Raw genomic sequence first — 20,331 nt, 5'->3', positions numbered from 1 at the left:
ATACAAATTGGCTTAATAATTTCTGAAAACATTTCACTCATTCCTCTCTCAATCTCTCTCTTTCTCTCTCTCTCTCTCACACACACACACACACACGCACACACACGCACACACACACACACGCACACACAATGTGGTTAGTTAAATATATACAGGATAGGATCTAAAATCCATGAAACAGAACTGTCTTACATAGCTTTTTCCATGTGTTGTCACTCTGTAATTTGAGAGTATTCAGTCTGGCAATATGGTGCAGCCTTAGTTTGTGGACGACAGACACAACTAAAGACGTGAGCATAAAATGACGGCTGTCAATTTCAAACTGTGTTTCCTCAATGTGCTCCTTGAGAAAAAACACATCATCTGAACCAATCTCAGCCCGAACAAACTGTTTGATCAAAGATACACTGACAGCTTACCCTAATGTCAACTGTCGGATAACACGCTCAGCTACTTTGACCACCTTGACTGTACCCTCAGAAGGAATCATCAAACCTTCTTTGTTTTTTTTAATGTAAGTGGTAGCTTTGATCATATGATGCCTGTACAGCATCTGTTACCAAACTAGCACGGCACACATCACAGGGCAGCTTTCTCAAAATCTCATCTAAGGGCTACCTCCCACTGCCTCCTGAGGTGGATTTATTTGGGAAACTTTCAAAGTTTGAGAAATGTTAACAGCTAACAACAATCTAAATAGTTAGTGACTAAATACATTTAGCCAAAACGTTGTTTGGAGGCTCACTTGAGCACATAAATGCATAGCCTGGCGTAGCTAAAGTTAAGATTATAAAACGGGATTTTCTAATGGCCAAATATAACCAAAACAATTGTTTTGGGGGTGCATTGCTTGGTTTGATCAATTCTCAATCCAGATTCTTGTCATGTGCATTTCCTAGCTGGTGGAAAAAGCTGCCCACCTTCATTCAAAATTCTGGCTCCCTCAATGAGTTTAAGATGCATTTCAAGACTCTCCTTTTCAGTGAATTTCTACTTAACAATTTCAGCTGTTAGATTTTGTAACCTGTCTTATTTTTAAAACATTACTTATTTCATAAGGAGGATAGCTCAAAACCAAGCATACATATTCAAAAATATACTTTACAAAAACAACTGATAACAATCAATGCATATCTCTTGCTGGCATTTCTTAAATCTCCCTTCATGTGCCCACAGTATTAATGTAACTACCCCAGCAATATCTTTTACTTTGTTATCAAAAAACAAGATGCACAGCTCTGTTTTGCTAAACAAGGACTTACTCTGATGTGCTGTCTAAAGGCTCAGCTTTTTGAGTATTCTCAGGGTTTCATTCTCTAACAGGATGCTGACCCTGCTGAGTTTCACTTTGGTATGTGCCGATACCAGAATGCCATCTTCCCACTGTAATGTGCTGAAGGTTATTATTTATTATTATTATTTATTTAACAGACGCCTTTGTCCAATGCGATATACAAAGTAAATTATAATACATGCAAGAATAATTAGAAGGTTTCAAGCATCAAAGGCAACAGAGTGTAAGATAACAAAACGAGAAAGGGAGTAGGACTACTGCTTTATAATTATACCCACAACTAGACTAAGACAAGCATCAGTGTCCTAAACACGTCATCACTACAACAGCATCTATCTTGTAGAAGAGTCCCTAAGCAGTTCAAAATATATAATGAAAAAGTGCATTTTTAAAAGATGCCTAAACATGAGTGAATTTAGTGCAGTTTAAACAGACAAATGGAGATAATTCCACAGCTATGGAGCAAAAATGGAAAAGCATTTTCTAATCCTGGCACAGCTGGCAAGAGTCAGCAGACAGGCAGAGGCAGAATGGAGACTTCTTGAAGGCTAGGTAATAGACATGTAGCACACACAGGACTTCATTCATGAAGACGGGTCTTCTGGCTGCCAGATCAGGAGCCATGTGATCCTCTTGTTGAAACCTCCTGAAGGACATCATGTTTGAATTCATGAGACCAGTGTCATGTATGCATGTCGGAAGACTTCCTCGCAGTCTCAGTCAAGGTATGTAATAACCAGCTGAGATGAGAAGGGATGCTGCCGCTAACATCGTCATCTCTTTCTTTCTCTAAAGTGCCAAGAAGCCTCCTAGTGAAGGCATTTGACCCCCGCACATTCCAGTCCAGCTACCATATAATCCCGGGCATCCTGGAAGGAGACGTCACTTACTGGCTCGAGTGACACGTTGCACAGCAGAGCTCTGCTAACAATGACTTGCCTACCCAGCCCACCTTATTAACAATTGCGTGAGTTTTCCTACATAACGTGATATACACCAAAGAGTGTTTTCGTTTATTTTGTTTTTGATTTTTTCCTTGGAAAATAAAAGGGACAACCCGGTTGGCTCCCCAAAATTTCTAGGGTGTCTCACAACTGTCATTCCTGCACCTGAAAACACCAGCTAATGTCAATGATCACACATGGTGACTTACACGGGGTAATAGTTGCCACTGTGCTCAGAAAATGAAAGGAATGTGACTATGAGTTTAGTGTACGGTATGTGATATCCTCAGCATGTAAATAGCCAAAACTCCTCTTCACTGTTTGCATATAAAACTGCATGCAGTTCTACGCACTCAGTAATGTTTCCAGCCATTTCCCATAGAGTGTCACAGGGGGCTGCAGCATACCCTGCCAGCACTGGACACATTGAATGTAATGATGGTCCGTCACAGCATTTCACACTTTCCAGCACTTTATATAGTGACCAGTCATCCTAGCAGACATACCACTCCATAAGCAGAACAAGCCATTATGGAATTGGTAAGCAAAAAAAAAAAGAAAAGTGGAACCTGATTGGGCTTTATAATTTCCATCTGCAGCTTTGCTTTCAATTCAATTCAGTTAATTTTTGTATAGTGTTCTTTTGTATAGTGCTGTGACAGCTTTTTAAAAGTTGCCATGCACCCTGATGCCTCAGATCACACAGACCCATTTAAAGTATGCGTGTATCTACAATATTGGAGAGCCCGCCTGAGTGCCTCCCTTTGCCCCTCCCTCCTTGCTGTTGTTGTGAAGCATCGCTTATAATGCAATCCGAACATCTTGAAATAATTGTAAGATGTCTACAGATTCTCATTCAAATCACGGCAGTAAATAAAATTGCTGGTGACTGTACAGGATTTACTGTTTCTCATTAGGTCCATGTTTTCAGAGCAGAGGCGGAGGTTTTCTCCAAAAAAAAAAACTACCTTCAGAAAATACAAAAGTGAGGCACTTCCCAGTGTGTGCGATCCGAAGTACACAATCACCATAATTAAAAACACATTTGCCTTGGTTGCCTCCAAACATTTTTACTTTTATTTTGTTATGGTATGACTCACAATATTTTTAAGTGGAAATGCCTACAGATTTTTTTTTCACTTTTTAACCGTATGTTAAAAATATTCCAGAAAGACAGGACCTTGTGGTTCAAGGTAAAGATAAGAATGAGAGGTAGGTGGATGACTATTGGCAGTGGGACTGGATGCCGATACACCTGTAGATTTGTTTTAAAATGAGATGAGTAGTCAGGTGACATTCCTGAGCTGCCGAGTCACTCTGCCTTACACGCCCTCCAGCGGAAGAAGATGCCCATTCCACACCTTTGTTCTACAAGGACTGCAGGCCCAGAGAACATCTCTTATGTTTATGGTTGTCTGGGACTCGAGTAAATTACCTGACAGATCAGAAGCCCCCTTTTGATTGGTCTCTAAGCAAAGGGATTCCCTTACGCATAAAACTAGCTAAATTATATTAGGATTTGCCAAATAAGAATGTATGAAAAGGTTTGGCAAGATTCAGTCCAGCAGATATAATTTCAATTTATCTAAAGTGTCGAGAACCATAAACATCTACACCTCTAGGTAACCCATGCCAGTTACCACCTGTGCTCCAGGTGAACAAATGCTTCCTGATTTCCATCAGTCCTTTGCAAATCTGTCTAATACAATTCAAAGTTTTAGTAGCACTGGATGAGAAAAAGGAGCTGACACTTCATGAGTGGTCAATCCATTGCAGGTTACATTCATGCACAGCCACACTCACACAATGGGCCAATTTACAATCTTCAATAAACCTAATGTGGGCTTGTGTTAGCAATGTGGTATGAAAACTAGAGGACCTGGAGAAAACCTATGTAAGTACAAAAAGATCATACAAAGTCCACAATTCATGAATGATTCCCCCTCAAACAGTTCAATCATTGATCCCATTAGAGGACCAATTTTAATATAATGCCGGCATGTTACTTCCTTCCATTACTTTACCTTTCATTCTCTACTTGTTTCAGTTTTTTCCCATTGCTTGTCCTGGACTCCTTCTGCCCACTCTTTTGTATTTCAGGATTAAATTTATTGTCAAGTGCACTGAATACTGGCATTTCAGGACAACATGCAGCATGTTCTCATGCTTCTCTAGTCTTAAAGTCTCAGGACAGTGATGTTTGGAGGAAAAGACATAAAACAAACCCAATACATTCAAAACTATTATTCAAATTAAAATTAGAAGGGCAGACGTTGAGTCTCTAAAACCAGGAAAAAAACATTAAAAAAGACAGGAAAAATGTATGAGGTAGGTAAACCATAACAAGTGCTGCTTCAGTCCACACCACTGACTCACCGAAGTGACCCTGAGCAAGTCCCTTAAACAGCTTGTGGTTCAATTGTTTGGCTACTATAACTGTAATGGATGACAGCCTCAGAGTCCTGGTTTCTAATCACAACTCTGATTACTATGGAGGTTTTACACTGTGTGTTTGCTTGGTTTCCATTCACATCTCCCTAAAATAAATATTAAACTAATAGGTAACTATAAATTGACCACATACAGTACAATATGAGTGACTAAATATGGCTGACCCACAATAAACTGGCATAGTGCCCATTATTGGTTCCTTCCTTGCACCCAGGGGCTCTTGAGCAGACTCCAGCTTGCACAACTAACCTCTGATGAAGTGGATGCATTAAGCTGACGGAAGTGTGTGTTATGCTGAATAAATAATCAGCACAGAAGAAAGGGAAAATGGACTGAATGAAGAAATGCAGTTGCTAATCGAAGTGAAGTTCAAAACCAAAAATACAAAAGAACTGTGTCATCTATCCCAAAAACATTAACCAGAAATCAAATAATGAAGTAAAGAAATAATGTATCCAAGAGCCTTCCCATAGAGAATAGAACAGAAAAAAAAATGCAAGCAAAGTCTTAGGATATCCGCAATCTCAGACAGAGACGAGATGGAAAAGTGACTTTTATCCTGTCACTTAATTGACATAACGAACACAAGTAGTACAGGGTTGAAACCAAGGTGACAAAACAATTAATGCTGAAAAATAAATATGGCATAAAAGCCATTGAAATAGCCATCAGTATGAAAAATTGGGGATGTGTATGTAAAAAATATTTCGGCAATAAATTGTAGATAAAAACAATTCTCAGCAGTCTGGATGACCTGCTCACTGCTGTGTTAGACTATAAGCTGCAAGCTGTTGGTTAAAAGCCTACCATTGACTTGTTACGACTGCAATAATCTCTCTTGGATAGCCTGTGGTCCCTGAGGTTTTGACCCAAATTTGAGTATGGCAATGAATAGATAGTTATATTTAAAATATAGATAGAATCCCCACCTTTAAAGTGTGCTACCAAGTGTCTGCCTCATTTGACCATATGTTCTGGTTTTGACCTTGCTTTATGCTCTGTTCTTTTCTCAGTGCTGTCAAAGGCTTCAGGCACTTGATTTTTCCCTCAGCCTCTTAACATCTCTAAGGTTATTTTGATAGAGAACCCATTCTCTTTCTAAATTAGATGACTTTTTTACAGAAGGACCCTGTCCCCCATTCAGCTTCATTAAGGATTACAGATGTTCTGTACTGTCTGTAACGTGAAGAAGTCCCCTCATTAGGGACCAGCTTAGTTGTTGTAATAAAAAAAATATGGACATGATGGTGTTCATGAGAGTTAGGGTTAGGTCTGAATAGTGCTTAGCTAAGTACTAACAGAGAGGGTTCAATTAATCTATTCAATGTAGGTACTCAAGAGCAGTCATGCGTACAGTATTTGGACATAGTCAGGAGCTATCAAGGTACTTACTCCATCCCCTCAGAAAGGGTACTCGTGATTGTTCCTACAGTTTGGGGCCCAGCCATGTACTATCAAACAATGTGACCCTGTCCACTCAACAAGGTACTCATGAGGGTTCTTAAAGTTTAGGGCCTAGTTTTGCGATCCTAACCTCCTCATTGGAGATAGAAGAGTGTTCCTCCACCAGGTGTTGATGTCATTAGGGTGCTGTGTTTGGATGACAGCAGATAAGTGACAGTCCCTTCAGAAGCATTGCAGTTACTTCGAACACTAACAGGTGTACTGTGCCTGGGTAACAGAATTCATTATATGTCACATTGTTAAAAATAATGGTTCTTTAATGGCATTATAATGGGCTGAGTATTCTCTAATAGAACCTTTACTTGATGAAGAACCATGTAATTCTGGGAAGGGTTCTTTGCATGTAAAAGAAAATCTGTTTCTATCTTGTGTTATTGTATGCAATAATAGTCCTTTAAAACCATAGACTTGTTGGTATTTTACAAATCTGTTATTATCTGTTTGTTTTTGAGGAACCTGTTATGGATCTAAGCAAATTAGGGTTCTTTCTGGAGCCTTCCTGTAGATGGTATTTTTTGGAATAAAAAATGGTTCCCTAATGACATCACTTTGAAGAACAACTTTGGCACTTTTAAGTGTGGGTACAGTAAATCAAAGTAAGCACTGGCAGACCCTTTTCTCCCAGTGGTGACACACTTGAGAGTGTTCCATCATTGGGTTTTGGTATTATGAAGCGCAGGCCCTGAATGTGGATGACAGCAGATAAATGACAGTCTGACAGTCCAAGACACCAGGTTAAGGTTATTCTTCCGCTTGGTTCTCACAGACCCCCGGCACTGCACTTTGGTTCTTGAATGCTTCACTCCCTTATTTTTAACACCATACTTATTATATAAGGACCAGTAATGGCGTACTGCACGATAACATGCAGTGAATACACTTGACTTGAGTATTCATAGTTTTCAGTCTCTTTCTCTGTACGTTTAGTATTCATTTGCTCAGAGGTTGATGCACTTGTTGCTTCCTGAGCAGCTCTTCTTTTCTCCACCCTAGCGGCCTGCTTCTTCTCTTCTTTCTTCGGCATCTTTTTGCATTAAAACTGATTAAGTCAGTGTTTGTGTTGAGATTACTTAGTACGTCTCCCTTAATTTTTCACTTAAGCTGGCACTTAAGTTTTCAATCTGCCTCAAGAATGATTTAAGATATGAAAATGTAGGGGAAGTGACGGAGAAGGTGGTAGGGATGAGAACGGCGCCTGTATGTATGCACCGCACGGCCGCCCTGCTGGCCACTGCTGAGAGTTGATTCTACAATAAAATAAAATAAAAGAGGAATAGCCTTGTAGGTCAATCATCACCCCGAAAGCTGATAGTAGATGTCATGTAGTATATGTGTACCAAATTTCAGGTCAATAGGTCAAACAGTTTGTGAGCTACAGGTGATTTAAAATCCTGGAAAGACAAATGAACAGCTGTGGTAGCGTTTTATATAAGAAGATAGCTCTGTGCAATGTGTGAACATTTAAAAATATAATTTACAAAAATATCTGATAACCTTCAAATTCTCCAGGAAAAGAGAAAACTGTCAGTCTCTCTCTTCTATATGTTCAATCAGGTGCCCACAGCATGAATGTGACTACCCAAACATCTTTTGCTTCATTGGCAAAAACAAGGTGATCTTTGATGGCCTTTTCAATAAGTGCTAGCTAAAGGCTCACCTTCTTGAATGTTTGCAGGATTTAATTCTCTAACAGCTGTGGTGGTCGGCTGGGGGCTGTGCCCAGTCGCGACACCTAGACGGACCAGGAAAGGGACTGTGCCTCCCCAGGACTACGAGAGGGCAGCTGCCCTGCCTGGTTTGGGGTCCACGGGGTCTGAGCATGGAAGCTCAACCCTGTAAGGGCCTGTGGCTACCGCCTGGGGATGCCCAGACGATTGTGGAGCCTTGGACGGTAGCCGAGGACACCCGGAGTGCTTCCGGGTGTTTATGCGGCACTTCCATCACACAAGGAAATGTCGCAGGAAGTCCTGGAGCATGTCCGGGTGGATATAAAAGGGTCTGCCTCCCTCCAGTCAGGAGCTGCAGTTGGGAGGAAGAGGACAGAGCTCGGCGGAGAGGAGTGGAGGCGGTGAAGGACTCAAGAAGAGGGTGATTGGTGCAGGGGCACTGTGTGCTGTGAACTTTGTGTAAATAAATGTGTGCTTTGTGGAACTAACGGTGTGTGCCTGTCTGTGTCCGGGGCTGGACTTCCATGCAGCATACTGTCCCTTTGGGCATGACTTTGCTGTGCTTGGCAATAGCTAAATGCCAGCCTCCTGTAGTAATGGCCTGGACATACAGCATACACAGGACATCCTTCGTTAAGATGGGCCTATAGACTGCTGGGTGCTGGATAATCCTCTTGGTGACACTTCCTGAAGGGTGTTATGTTTGTATCCATATGGTCAACTAAAATCAGTGATCTGAAGTGGTGGCTCACCGAGGCCAGAGTATCCATACTCCTCAGAGTGTGGGAGGAATGTGACGAGTTTAATGTATGATCTGTGTCACCTTCAGCTTGTAAACAGTGTCTGTTTATAAAATCGTAGTACCACAAATGTAATAATAATTCCAGTCTGTGTCACAAGGGGCTGCAACATATCCCACCAGCACTGACTACAGGGTGAGAATGTAGCCTGAATGAAACACTACCCCATCATAGTATTACTACCATTTTATTTATAGTCACCAATCATCCTAGTACAGTAAATACGCCATGCTATAAACAGAACAAGCCATTCTGTAACTGCAAAGCAAAAAAACAAAAAAAGTGAGACCCCGATTTGGCTCACCTTCTTGAACGTTCCCAGGATTTCATTCTCGTAATAGGATTCTGTCTCAGTTGGATTTCACCTTGGTGTGTGCCAGTTCTTCAAAGCCAGCCTCCCGTAGTGTTGGACTAGACATGCAGCATACACAGGACTTCCTTCATAAAAATGGGTCTATAGACTGCCAGATCAAGCGCAACCCCCTTGGTGAGACTTACTGAAGGGTGTCGTGTTTGTGTCCATATGACCAACTCATATCAGTTCAGGAGTATTAGTAGCTGCCTCAAACTTTTTTACATCAACAGATGAATGACAGGAGCATTTGTGCCTTTTTTTCTGGCCTTTTCTATACATATGGTCTGGAGATCACGCATGAGGTAAAGGCTGGAACAAGAACAGTAAGGGGCCCTTTTGTTTTTTGGGGTAAATCACTAGATAGGATACACAGGAGACAATACAAAGCTAGAATCAAACAAGCTTAAAACAGATAGAAGAAGCAAAAGAATGGGAGGTGTGAGGACAAGAAAAGCAGGCCACCTGCTCCATGCTGCCAGCAAGCAATGTCAGCACCGCTGAGGATAAGGAGGCCTGCCGAGGGAATGGAGATGTGTTTTCTATAAGTTCGTCTCCCATTTCACTAACCCCCCCAGTGTTTGAAATGAAAGCCCTCAGTTTAAATTTGGTATCCTGGCACCACTAGCTGTAAGTCCAAAGCTATACCGCCTTTTGATGACAGTAGTTATTGTCTGCTTCATAGTAAATGCCTTTCTTTTGTTTGCTGTATTAAATGTTACGTAAATTAATAAAGATCATTCAGCTGTGTGTTGTCCTACAATGACAAAGCTGTGGTTGGGAAACAAATCTGGAACTCAAGATGCATTAAGGACAGTTTTAAATTTGAGGGAAGCTCTTTGCCAATCTGTAATTTTTTTTTCTGCTGTTGCTTTATGGTGTGACCTATAGGGGGCGAAGTGGTGGCAATGAGGCTAGGGATCCGCACCGGCAATTGGAAGTTTGCCGGTTTGAATACCATAAATACCAGAAGTGATGCTACAACAACAAAAGCAACATTTATTTATATAGCACATTTTCATACAAATAATGTAGCTCAAAGTGCTACTCCCTTGGGCCCTTGAATAAGGCCCCTAATCTGCAATTGCTTCATCCTGGGTATGACATTAATCTGCATCCAGTCCTGCAAGCAGATCCTCCAACTTACCAGGAAAACTTGGTGACAGGATTGGGACTCCAGCCACCATGAAAAACCTCACATTGTTCCAGTAGGATGCTGAGGTATCACCCACTGCACTTAGGTCCCAATCCAAGTGGTTTCTTTGTGGTGGGTGCAGCAACGCGCTATCAGTGCATTCCCCTGACCTCTATAGGGGGTCTCCCAGACCCCAAAACTTCAAATACAACCACACACACAAGTCCCAGGTTCAAATAAGAGTTTATTTTAAAGAAATATCTTACACTGGCTTCTCTTCCATAATTAACTTTCCCCATAATTCTCTCTTTTTTTCTTGTTCTTTGTCATTTACTCCTTCTCTTTTACCGACTATAACTCATTGAGTGCCCTGGTCCTGAAGGCACCATACAACATTACACAGAGGAAGCACTTACTGGTTAGACGGAACTGACTCTGAATAAGGAAAACCACTCTAGGCAGCACCCCATGGAACCCAGCAAGACAGTTCAATAGGACTACAATTCTCAGGTTGCAATGCAGGTGTGCATTTGGGTGATCCAGCCAAGGGATACTACCACCTACCTGCTTGGGGAGTAATACAGTCCAAATAGGCATTCTCCCTTCCGCCCTTTCATTACATATTCCCATTAGAGAACAGGAACACAAACTATCCCATCTGGAAAATCCATCCATCTCTGTCATCTAACACATATATGAGTCCTTTAGGTAGACAAGGAACCATCCAACCCAGTCAGGAATCCAGTCCATCCCTGCACCCCTTTACAATGGTTAGCTAAGGCTGAACTAGTGTACGTCTAAAGAGAATCATGGGAAGAATGCCACCTGTGTCATGCTAACTAGAGGTTTTGTGTCTATCATAATAAAAGTACCTGACTGATGGTTCACCTTTTCTGATTTGATTCAACACCCCTCGCCACAAACCTGGAGTATTTCAAATGCCATGGCTGCTCCTGGAGAAACCGGACAATGGGTATAATGTTATCTTATTAACTTTTCAAATTTGTTTATACAATTAAAAAATAGTGACAATTGTTCTCTAGTCTATCCCAGCAGCACTGAACATAGGCTCAGATGAATTGTGCACAGTAGAGCATACTTATTCAGGCTATTTCAGATTCTCCTTTAATGGGATGTGAGCATAACCTGAAATAAAATGAGAAAACATAAAGAAAACATGGACTGGGCTATGATGGAGAATCTTGGTCTCCATACCTGTGAGTGAAACAACACCAAGAAATGTGTCCCTGTGTCATCTGCATGTGATCTGGGAAAATGCTAACTAGATGAGCATTATAATGTATCTCTCTATTATATAAAAAAAAACCTGGGATGAGACGAGACTTTTTAGACTGAGACGAGACGTGACTTTTCAGAGAGATACTTTGAAGTCCCACAAGACAAGACTTTGTGCTAAGAGATTTAACCTCGCCCACGGCCGGAAATAAAAGACAAAGAGTAGATGACAAAGTAGAATTTCATAAAGAGGTTCCAAAATGTTGGTGCAATACACATGCAGAGCAGATTAGAGATAATGAAAATACTAAAATTCTAAATTCTCAAAAAAATTATAGTAAAGATCGCATTAGCGCAAACAAATGGAAATTATTACTCGGTGAAATAACGGAACAGCGAAAAGAGATTAAATGTATTGTTTGGATTTAAACTTTAAGTTGGAGACTTGTAGATCGTCTAATTCGTGTTGCCATCAGGGAAAAGTAGTGTTTCTTCCAAATGAAGAGGCGTATCCACGAGAATTAAAAGATTTGTTGTTTGGTGAAAGTGAAATCCACATACGGGAGCGGTAGAGATGCAAAGTGGCTGGTGTGTAGCGCAGGCCGGGGGGTTGGCGAGCGAAGTGAGCAGGGGGCAAAGCCCCCTAGTTTCTTATAGAACTATGTTCATAAGGGATATATTAGTGTTCAGCACAGGCCAACAGGCACACAAACAACAACCAATTAAAAAATCCCATCCATCCATCTTTAAACCCACCTACTCTATTTCAGGGTAGCTGGGGCTGGAGACTGACCTGATAGCCATTAGGCCCAGGGTAGAAACTAAACCAGGACAGGAGAACAGTACACAAATTAAAGAAAAATTAGAAAATTACAGGTTATTCCTCCCTGGGTATTACGTGAATCAAATCTTAGCTTGTGATGCCAACCCGATTTGCACACAGCAAACCCCTTGGTCATTTCACCTATGTGTGCCTTGTGTGAAATTCACGTACTTGTATGCCAGCAGAAAGCTGCTTTGTGGTTGACACCCATATGACACTGTGAAAGACACAAAGCCAGACTCGATCCCGAGAACAGGCTTTGAGTTGCTGCATTCGCTGTTGGAGAATTGCTAGCTACACCCCAGGCGTTGGCCTTCAAAGGGAGGGGGAAGTTGTGATGATGGCGATGATCCTGCTGGTTTAGCTGGTTGAGCCACTTTATTTACATGGCAGGTGGAATCCAGATGACAGCAGACCTTTGTTGCAGTATGTCTGCCAGACCCCACCCTGTCCCTTCTGGTTTTTTTTTTATGGGGCAGAATTGTTTAGTTTTTCCCTGCAACATCTTGTTACTTGTAACAACAATGACTGTTTTGTTTTGTTTTATTTCGTGATAAGTGACGAAGAAAATGTGTAATGGGACTTTTGTATTCTTGACCTGCACTTTGAATGAGCTTTAACAAAGGGCTTATATGGAGACAAGGATGGGGATTTGTGTCTATGTGCCAACTCCTGCTTGGTTCTGGCCCATGATGCTCTGAATATGCACCGTAGAGACAGGAGTCATAAACCTGCAGGCTGATGAGTAAATATTCCTTAATTTCACTAAAGCAGACTTTAATTTTGTCAGTTCAGTTTATTTGTATTTCTTCTACTTATAAGATCAGCACGCTCTACACTAAATAACTAAAAAACATGCCATTTAATACTGAAACAATCAACATGGAAATGTACAATACGAGTTTTTAAATACTAATATCTCAAAACTTTTAGTCATTCATTCCAGTGGTTGCTGTTGCATGTTGGGAAATACAAGCGTAAAGATTTTTCCATACTGCAGGACAGGGGATGTCCTGATGGATTGTGAACTAGTAGTTGGGGGACCAGCACCAGTAGGGGCACTATGTTCTTTTTGAATAGATGAACCCAGGAAGGTAAATATAGATAAGAGATTTTGGGGGCATGACAGAAGGTGGAGTAGGAAACCCCCTTGCCAATAGGTGGTTCCCACTACAATGGTCAAAACACTTGAGGAAGACTTGTCCTTGAAAAGAAAACCGGGGTTCACGATTGCAAGGACATCTAGTGTCATTAGGTGGATCTCAAAGGGCCTGGCTACCGGAGATCCCCAGGCCATTCTTGACCCTGGAAGTAATTTCTTGGCATTCCCACAGAAGCATTTCCTGTCTGGGAATTATAGCCACATCTATTGAGCGTGGTGTCCAGAGGAAGGATCTGGCAAACTGATCAGTGTAAAAAAGTGCATAGCTATGATAAGAAAAGATGTAGAGGATGTGATGGGAGAATATGCTTGGGTATGTGGGGCAGACACCCCACCAAATACTGTTTGGTTTGGTTCGGTTGTCATTTTCTTCTGTTATTCCCATCCATGTTGTTTTGTTAATACAACTCTTCTTTGTACTGCTTTGTTTGTCTTGGCATTATTTTGTGTGTCAGATAACCCCCCCCCCCCCCCCTTAGTACACACTAAGGCTGGCCAATAAATCAAATAATTTTGTTTTGTTATAACAACAATTGTATGGAAGGCAATTTTTTCGATAAGGTTTTTTGTAGTCTAAAGGGCTAATTTTTTTCTTTTTCTTAAAATTCACTTCCAACTGTCGTAATGCTTTTATTCCACCAACTTCAACACTTCAGTACCATCTGTAGCAAAATGGGTCTTGCACCATGAAATGTTAAGGCGGGTTGTGCAAGAATGAAGGGGTATCAGAAAGGATATGTGCATCTATCTAAATGTCAATCAAGTGCTACATAAAGTATAACGCTTTGTCAGAAATGTATAATATGGTCAAAACATCCTGACAAATAAAATCCATACATGTTTACTTTGCCCTTCATTTTTATGTTTATTGTAAATGTCTGTTTAGTTTAATTTTACAGCTGCATATGAGTGATATAGCTGACTAATACACTTTACGATTTATTGAAATGTAAAACATGAGCATATCACAGCAAATAAACAGCAGCTGATTTCTTTATTTATCAATGACCATTGACAATTACTGCCATATGACAGAGTGGAGTTAACATTGTTATTTTTGAGAGCCTTTTCAATATTATGGGCCCCTTTTTAACTGTCTTGGTAACACACATTTCTCTTTAATCGAAGTACAGCTTCCAGCGTGTCTTGCTGTTTTCATTTTCATTGACTGAACTGTTGGCAGAGTCCTCTCAAAAGAGTACGCTTTAGTTTAAAAACAAACTTTAAGATGTGTGCACTGTGAAGTTGGGGGAGACTTAAAACTACTTTAACCCAAAATGCTATTCTTCAGTTCCCCAGCTCTACATGCTGCAATTAATTAAGTCAAGTTGAGTGAGAAGGCAGGCGTCTACTTCAGTTCATTGCATATGAAGGGTATCATAAGTGGTTGTGTTGGCTAACTAGCTATAATAGCAATAGAAAAGAAGTGAAGGTTAAGTGCTGGAGCACATCAAGTAATTAGTAGGCATGCTAACTCACAGTCTGGCTTCTTGGCCTGCTGAGCCAGATGGAAAACGAGAGTGAACAAAAAGCAGTACACCATTGAAAATGCATACAGAATACAGTGGATTCAGAAAGTGTTCAGACCCCTTCACTTTATTGTGTTGTAGATTTAATATAAGTGGATACATGTGCCCTTGTTGCTCATCAATCTATACTCAATAACCCATAATGACAAAGCGAAGACATGTTTTCAGCAGGAGCAGATCTACTATGAAATTAATAAACTTAAGCTTCAAGGCCTCTAATCCAAGAGGGGCCCCAGAAGTGACTTTTGTCCACATTGCTTAAAAGGTTTTGGTGTCTACTGTATGAGAAGGGTTTTGTTAAAAGCCCTACATGTAGTGATTAAATTTAAAAAAAAAAAAATTGTGGTGCTCTGTTGGGAACAACCCCACTGAAGAAGATAACAGTGGTTACCCAGGCCTCATTGCTGGTTATGAAAGAATCCCTATAACAGTTCAAGTTTCAGGGCCCCAAAATTGTAGGTCCATGTTCAGACCCTTAATTCAGTGCTTGGTAGCAATTACATCTTTGAGTCTTCTTGGGTAGGTCTCTATATGCTTACCTGGATTTAGGCAGTTTATCCCATTCCTCCTGGTGGATCCTCTCAAGCTCTATTAGACTGCATGGGAAGCATTTGTAAACTGCCATCTTCAGGTCTCTTCACACCTGTTCTATGAGGTTTAAGTCTAGGCTTTGGCTGGGCCACTCAAAGACAGTTAGAGACTTGTCCCGAAGCCACTCCAGCGTTGTCTTGGTTGTTTGTTTTGGGCCATTGTCAGGCTGAAGTGTGACCTTTTGCCTCAGTCTGAGGTGATGTGCTGTCTGGAGCAGGTTTACTTCAAGGAACTTTCTGTATAAGACTGCATTCCTTCTTCCCTCAGGTCAGACTTGTCTCCTTGTCCCTGACATTGAGAAGCACCCTCGTAGCATGATGTTACTACCACCAGGCTTCACCAAAGGAGTGGTATTAGCCATCATCAAAACAGTGAGCCTTTTTCTCCAACTATCAGAGTCCTTTAAAATATACCTTTTACTCAAGAGTGGCTTCCATTGGGATTCTGTTTCAAATTTAACTTGAGTGTGATTACGTCAACCGAACTATTTAATTTACCTTTTACTCATCCAACAGCAGCTCTTGATGAAACAATAGATCCCCAATACAAGTTATTGAAAAACCAGCAGAGTTGCATGTGCATTAGGGAAGACACGGTCAGCTGCTTGTGTGAACCTCTACAGCAGTACCGGCAGGACCATAGGTACTTGAACAGTGACACAATGCACCATCATAATGGATTTGAAATGAAGCAATCAAGATGTGAGTGAATTGTAGACTTACAGTTTTAATTCAAGGGGTTTAATAAAAACATTTACAAAAGACAGCCATTTTTATACATGACCTCCAACCCCCCCATTTTCAGGTTCAGGGGCTCGAAAGTATTTGGACAAACTACCATGATCATAAATATAATGATCATTTTTAATACTTGGTTGAAAATCCTTTACAGAGAGTCCCCTAACTGAACTTGAACCCCAAATCTTGTGTTCGTTTTCCTAGCAACGATTTATCGTTGCTTTATTTTCAAACATTTTTTCATGTTTGTTCTATGTCATGTCATGCATTTGTGTCTGAGGGACATCTTCAGGGCTCATCCAAGGTATGTAATACCTCATCGGGACAAGTGTCATCTTTTTTCTCTTCCTCAGCAGAGAGAAGACGCCCCTTGAAGGCAACTAATCCTACCCCTTCTACCCGGACAGCTATAAAAGCCCAATGCTCCTGAATGATGGTGTCTAGTTTTGACAAATTTATAGCTCTGAGATCCCTATTTTCTCACAAGAGAGCTTACTTTGAGATTCTGGTGTGTGGTCTATCTATCTATCTATCTATCTATCTATCTATCTATCTATCTATCTATCTATCTATCTATCTATCTATCTATCTATCTATCTATCTATCTATCTATCTATCTATGTACTACGACCACTAGGGGTGTTGCAGCACCCCAAATCCCAGACACAACCTCACCGACCCAAGTCCTGGTTTAAATATAAGGTTTATTTGCACCAATACCTTACGAAAAGCAGAGTGGTGGCTCTGAGGCTATGGGTCTGGGCTGCCAATCCGATAGTTACCGGTCCGATCCCATAAACACGAGAAGTGATTCTACTCTATTGGGCCCTTGAGTAAGGCCTTTAACCTGTAATTGCTTTGTCCTGGGTATGACATTAACGTGCATCCAGCCCAGCAAGCAGATCATCCAACTTACAGGGAAAACTCAGGGGTTGATGGCAGGATTGGCACCCCAGCCACTGTAAAAAACTTCATACTGTTCCAGTGTGGTGCTGAGGTGTCATCCACTGCACTTGGATTTCAATCCAGGTGGTTCATCGTGTAGTGGGTGTGACAATGTGCTATGAGCGTATGATCCCAACCTCTCTTGCAAAAAGTCTCCAAAAGTGACATAAAACACAAGCATTGTTTTCGCTGTCTGTTCCTTTCTTGCTTCTCCTCCATACATCCCAGACGAGCTTTGTCCATCATCCACACCCGACTCCAACTCGTCTGGATGAAGTCTTTGATCTTGGACTCAGAAGTACTTCCAGTGCTAGGGCATATCCCGTTGGAAGTATTTCCCGGTCAAAAGGAAGCTCCACAAAGTAGGGATCACATATCCCTGCAGCACCCCCTGGTGGAACCTGGCAAGGCTGCCTCATGGGACTCCTGTTCACAGCAAGCTTTGCGGGTGTCCACAGAGGTAGAGGCTCACACCTAGCATGTCAGAGGAGTATGTAGCTTTGCCAGATTGTCTCCACTCTGTTCTTCCATCCCACTGGCCTCTCAAGACGGAATAAGGGTCTTTGGTCCATCCCTGCTGGGAAGCCAACATACCCACCTGCATTTTGGCATGCTTGATCAGTCTTCTGGGACGGGTAGGGAACATCTTGCCCTTCTTTGCGCCTACTCACTGCCATGGCCTCCCAGCCAGGTAAGGTACTTCTGATAGGGATGTCACCGCGTACCATCACACTATCTATTTAACTATATTAATGTAAATTTCAAATTCTATTCAAGAAATTCTATGCAAATGACAAAATCATCCACCAAACCTCAACTTGTCCTTTATCAGATTGAAGCTGCTCAGGGAAAACATTTATATGCTTGGCACATGTGAAGTAATGCCAGTCCATAATCTGTCTGTTTACTGACCCAATCCTTTAATTTTGTCAACCCCTTAATCCAGTTTTAGGATTGGAGGCATGACACCTTTCTCGACAGCACTAAGCCAAAGTCAAGACCCTTCTTTGATGGTAGGCGCAACATTTGTTGCCCACACACATATGCAGCTCACTCATAGGGGACAAGTGTCAGGGCACCATTTAACCTACTTGCATGTGTGTGGGGGAAATCTAAAATCCCACCTGACCATTGGGAGAACATGCCAGCGCCACACAAACTGAAGCCAGTAGTGCTGAGTCACACAACAGCAGCAGGACCACCCACTGAGCCAAACTTTCACTTTGTCACGTGTTGAGATAAATTAAAGATAAAGTTATCGACTTTGATGTTTGTTGCAAAGAAATTAACATTAAAGAATGGGGGTGAAATATTATTAATGATATGGAAGACCCCATGGCAAAGCATTTTAATTTAAAAAGAACAGGATTTAGGCAAAGAATTATGCACACTTGACAGCGCCTCATGGCTTCCCTTACTGCTTTGAAGCAAAGTTAAATGAGCCAATTAATTTCGCCAGCGTGGACTGTACATGAAGTGAACTGAAATTAACAAAAATTATCATACTGTTGATGTTTTGTTCTTCTTTCCTGAGGGGGAATTAAGGAAGCTATAATATAAATATTTGTTTTCTTGCCATTTGGGCAAATAAAGTTACCAGCCTGGAAATCATTTAGACTTTGAACCAAATTCATTTTGTTTTAGTTTCAGGGCTGGCGACGGACAAAGGGGATATTTTATCCAGGACTGTTTTTCTTTTTTTTATTTCAATTGAGTGAGTCACAAAAGCAAATTTAATTTGTACCAGAAAACATTCCAGAAAATGTAAGTTTTAACTCACAAGGCTCTCATTTGCAGCAAGACCATGTGTTTGGGGCGAAAAAAAAAAAAGAAATAACTCCAAACCTCATGATTGTGAAGCTTAAGAAGGAACATTTTATTCTGTATAGTTTAATTGAGTGTGTTTATATTAACAAAAGAGGAAGTAAACAAGCCTTTTTGGAACTTGGACGTTCTATTTCAGTGTTCTAGGGAGTGGAAACCAATTCAGCCTGCATCGGGAATTAGGCAGGAATCAACTTGGCACGAGTGCCAGTCCATCAAAATCTTTCAAACACTCAGAATACAGCCATACTCATTTAATAATAATAATAATAACAATATTTTTTTACATTTATATAGTGCTTTTCTCACAACTAAAACTGCTTCTGTGAGTGAGGAGCCACTTTAAAAAAATCACTAATATGCAACATCCATCTGATTGATGCAATGGCAGCCATTTTTCCACCAGTACGCTCACCACACATTAACTGTTTGGTCGTGAAGGAGTAAGAGATGGTTAGCCAGTTCGACACAGGGGATAATGAGGGGGCCAGAATGACTAGGCCGTGGTGGGCAATTTATCCCAGACATCAGGATCCACCCTACTCTTTATGAAGGATGCCCAGGTAATTTTTATGACCACAGAGAGGCAGTACCTCGATTTTACCCCTCATCTGAAGGACAGCACCATTTTTATGCACTGGGGTCCACATTCAGACCAGAGGGTAATTGCCCCCTGCTGACCTTACCACTTCCTCTTCCAGCAGCAACCCAAGCTTTTCCTGTTTGGTCTCCTATCCAAGTACTGGCCGGGCCTGACCATACCACTTTCTGAAGTGCATTTGCTATGACTGCTGTTTCGAAGACCTAATAATGCAATCAATGATGTGGATACAAAGTTGTGGGAGGTCTGAGCTTATCCGAGCATCGTCAGGTTTAAGGAAGGACCCAGCCCTGGGATGGATGCCATTTCATCACTGCTGGGGTTCTTAAACATTTTAATCTGAGGACTGAAAAAAGAAAATTGATACCATACTGGAACCCAAGAAAAGGATTATTATCATAATGACAGCCGAGCTATGCATAGACAAAAACTGGAGAAGATTTTTTGTTTCCATTCCAGCAAGTGTCTCACATGAATAGCGCTAAAAGAGCAAACATATTGTTAATAAAACAATAGCTATCATTTTAAAAGCGGGTATAGATTTCTGAGGTTTATCACTGCCAGTGTAAATACTTAGTGACGCTTTAGTTATGCTGAAAGAAGTACATCATTCTATATAATGAATGCAGCATGAGGGTATAATTAGTAAAAGAACTGAAAGAATGGTTCCTGGCTCCAGATAAGGAATAAAGTAGCCTAAAAACAGTTAACTGAGACCATTTATTTACTTTGTTTTTAAAAATTTTAAGAAAACCTGTATTCGTGGCACTCACACT

This window comes from Erpetoichthys calabaricus, chromosome 11, assembly GCF_900747795.2.
Source record: "Erpetoichthys calabaricus chromosome 11, fErpCal1.3, whole genome shotgun sequence".
NCBI classification, from domain to species: domain Eukaryota; kingdom Metazoa; phylum Chordata; class Cladistia; order Polypteriformes; family Polypteridae; genus Erpetoichthys; species Erpetoichthys calabaricus.
This window is presented reverse-complemented; position numbering follows the sequence as displayed.